A 4,274-nucleotide genomic window follows, 5' to 3' on the forward strand; every position below is an offset into this window, starting at 1 on the left:
CTTCACAGCTACTGCGGACCAACTTGGCAGAACCTTTATATTGACATCTACGTGCAGTCAGATACCTTTGTCGTGGACCAATCGATGAATAAACGGCATTCGCTAGTGTTCATGCCTGTCAACAACCAATACAGATTACAGACACATCTGGAGATCTAAACGATTACAAAGTAATCAGACGACAGGGCACTAATTAGTCTACGAGATTTAATAAACATTCTATCTTGTCACCAGCTTACACTTGTCAACAACCACTTCAGGCTGCAGATCCCTCGCAATACGTAAAGGCTAATAGGGTAATCAGTTGACAGTGAACTAATGAGTCCATGTATGACTAGTCCATTCCCTTTGAACATCTTTTTGATCAAACAAAATTTCATGTATCATTCTTATTATTCTTCTTCTTTTGCTAGCACCTTCATCCTGCAGTTTGCGCAGGGTCGGCAGGTTTACAATCGGATTCGGCATGGTTAGTTTGAAGAGGTGGTCAGGGCTGCCGCCACCCCGTACCCCTCAGGATGAAATCAGTGTACTCCAGCTGTCTGTGTATACTGTAAATCATTAACCAGTGCGAACGTGTTTCACATTCGGCGAATCGTGTAACTGAGGCGAAGCGTGGGGACCTGACCGGTATCTACCCAGTGAGATGTGGGGCACCGCGTGAAAACCCTTTCAAGGCTGGCCAACACAACGGCCCACGCCGTTGAACTGCAAGGCGTATTCGATCCACGACCGGTGCGCCTACCAGAGTCCAGGAAGCAGCGCATTAGCGCTGTCGGCTAACGTACTAGGTCAAAAATTTCATTTATCATCACTCTAAATATATGTCTCCTCCCACCTTGTCCCTGGAAGGATGTAACATCGATGTTAAGGACAGGGTGGAATGCTCTGTTTAAAAGCTTCTTCTAGACTTGTAACCGAAGAGGAAGATTGCAAGCCCTACTAAGGGATAAATTAGTCCAGGAAATGGAGAGAATTTGTTGCCACTTACCTGATGTACTTTAGAGAAACTAGAAAGTCTAAATGATATGGACTTTACTGTTTTTAGCACATAAACACAAACTTCACTACACAAGTGTCCGACATATTTGTAACTAGGAATTAAGAAGAAATATGAAAGAGAAATCTGACAGATCAGTGTAACTAATAACCAAGTTTCCATAAGGTCCAGAGGGATTTGAAAATACGTAGTTCCCACGTAAGGCGTCAGCATTTAGGACACCTTACATGTAGGGTGCCTCAGTTTTACGTATCGTTAATAGTCTTGCAAGACACTGGTTTTGCAACATGAAACAGGTTTTTGTGTGTATATTTCATTTGTTTGAGATTTAATACGCACGGCATCGAGAGTGACGAGAATAACTCCCTTACGTAAATTTGCATGTCTAAGTTACGTAGAAACAGGGTGTAAGCATCACCGGAGGTTAAGCCATTTTTAGTTAGCCAGGCTGTGACCCACTGGCCTGCAGGGCCGAAGCCTTGTCAAAGTTAAGTGCAGGTGATGGATGCCGCATGGAACTGGAGGAAGAACCGTACATCACGTGAGCGACCCGTGAGGGCGTGACCAACCACTCGTGGGGGTGTTGGAGGGTTGATAACGGGGGTTTCAGACGTGACTGTTCACTTGAAAGGCAGCCAATTATACGACACTGTTCTCATTAAGCCACTTGCTGACTGCGCAGCCATGGCTACTAGAAATGAAAGAGTGACTGCCACTAGTGTACAACCCCACTGTACAGGGAAAGGAACCTAGGCTGAGGAGACGCGCAACTGCCGGAGGGTTCCCCTCTCTGAGGTGACGACAGGGAAAGCAGATATATTGGCGTGAATACTTTGTTCACCCCCCATCAAAATTCAGAGCTGGATGAAATGTTTTTGTAGATCTCCTAAGCAGAGAAAGGTGAGATCCAAGTTCTCGCGAGAACAGAGACGGCTGAATAACACATGGCTCGCCAACCTTCCACATGTGTTTAGCAATTGAAAGCTGCCTAGGGTGGTGTTAACGTTTTTCGCTTCACGCAAACGTAGGACAAGTTTACTGATATATAATCAGCCAGACTCAGTATAGGATTTTCATAGATTTACAGACCTGGCAAACCATGACAGCAGCCACGGTGACGACGCTGTGGAACCCAAGTTACAGAATGCATTATGTCATTAAATATAAATGTCGTATCACAAGCCATTTTTACTCCAGGGGTACTTAGCTCAAGGTAGGAAGAACTGTACTCCTTGTAGTATTTCGCGAAATTGACGTATTTCCTTCCAGCACTCGATAGCCATGTTTGGTTAACATTTGTGTGGAAAGAATAAAATAAATGACATCCAGTAACATTTTTCAGTTCGACATTACTATCGTCTTCGATCAGAGAGTTTTCCTTTCAGTTAAAATAATTAACTATCCTGAAGTTTATGATATTATTGGCCTTCTATATTTTATGTTATTCATGAAATTTAATCCCAGTGTCCACTTGTCTCAACAGGCGATACCTGAGACTGGTCTTGTGCACTGTGAAAACCAAACATGTGTAAAAGAGATTCCAATAAATACAATTACAGGTAAGAGTTGTTGTCTGTTCTACGACAGAGGTCCTCTTCATAGCTAACTGAAATATTTTAGGAACATTGGTGGCAGCTATTCTTCTCAGTTAAAAAAATAGTACATTTCCTTACAGGTTTGGTTCAATCTGCTTTTTGCACACTAAGTGAAGTCACGCACACAATGCTAACACAGCATTCACTTATAACCAAACAGAGACGTGTTTAGATAATGGCGACCCTGTCAGGATGGTTAATTAATGAATTAAGTAACAAAGCAGCTGTTAAGAAAGTATAGGATTTCACTGAATAAAAAATTTATACTTCGAGCTTGTATAACTCAGGATAAGTATAATTTAAAGTACGTGTGTGACACACTAGGAGACTGCATTCAATTATCTGGATTAATTTATTTGAATTAAGGCAATTTCATGATAATGAACAATTTTGTATAGTTGAACAGTAGTGATTCTGGTACAGCTGGCCCTCTCTACCTGGTCTATACCGGCGATGTTACCTTATATTTCGTAAAAATTTTAGAGATGCAAGAAGTAAAGGTGGTAGTCACTCATAGGTAGAAAATTCCAGCGACACAGAACAAGAGTCTGATGATACGCAGATGGAAGAACAACTACAGAAAGCGAGTGGATTGAATCCACGAACGTAAGTGCAGGCAGGCAGAAGTCGTGATACTGAAATTATATTTGGAAAGTGTGTCTCCCAGAGCAGCAGACAAAATGACGAATGTTCCAGATATGTCGACAGTTTTCGAATATTTACTCCATGCAATACAAAGGAATCGTGTGCGAAGACAGAATCGAATGCAAAAACAAGGGTACAGATACATGATATAGGCAAAGAAATAAAAAATACGCTTATTCATATTGATGAACAGTTAGACACAATTTGAAAAGATACCAAAGAATCACGAGAAGAAACTAGGTCGCTAATGGTGGAACAAAAACAGATACGTAGGAGTTCAATACGTTGCGCACACAAACACAAACAGAGGTGGAAAAAGTCCACCAATGTGTTGAATCATTAGCATGGAAAGCTACGAGCAAATTATGACAGATAGTAGAAGACAGTCACATCCCGAAACAAGTAACAAAAGCCGCGCTGAAGATGTTGGACAGCCGTATTGGCAAAACACCGTGAAAAACGAACAACAGTTCACACAACGTCATAGCGTACTGAAGCAAACAATATAAGCACTATGTACAGTGGCAGTGATATTTCAGAATCCATTGTGTCTGTAAACTCTGTGATAGGACATGAAATGGACGTAGTTAAGAATGTAAAGGAAACCTGAACCAAGACGAATGCACATCACAGGAAAAAGAACAATTACCGGCACATGTAGATAATTTACGAGAAAAAGAGAATATTACACAGGAGCTTGTGCAGAACAAAATATCATTACTGCAAGGAACACCAACGCCACAGAACAATCATGAGGCGCTGGAAGAATAAAGGAAACTGACGCGCCCGACACAGAATTTTATGCATAGCATAATCAGAAGATGCCATTTATTTCATCACTGCCCACAACACAAGCTGATTGTACTACGACACAATATTTGCCACCGGTACATCAAACCTTACAGAATAGGCGAAATATGCCACATGCTACTTCACAGCCTGAAACAGGTAATTGTTCGCCAATGCAACTCAGCAACAGAATATTTAGTACTTACCATATCAGAATACGGTTGAAATGAATGTGGGAAATCAAT

Source organism: Schistocerca gregaria, chromosome 5 (genome assembly GCF_023897955.1).
Source record: "Schistocerca gregaria isolate iqSchGreg1 chromosome 5, iqSchGreg1.2, whole genome shotgun sequence".
NCBI classification, from domain to species: Eukaryota; Metazoa; Arthropoda; class Insecta; order Orthoptera; family Acrididae; genus Schistocerca; species Schistocerca gregaria.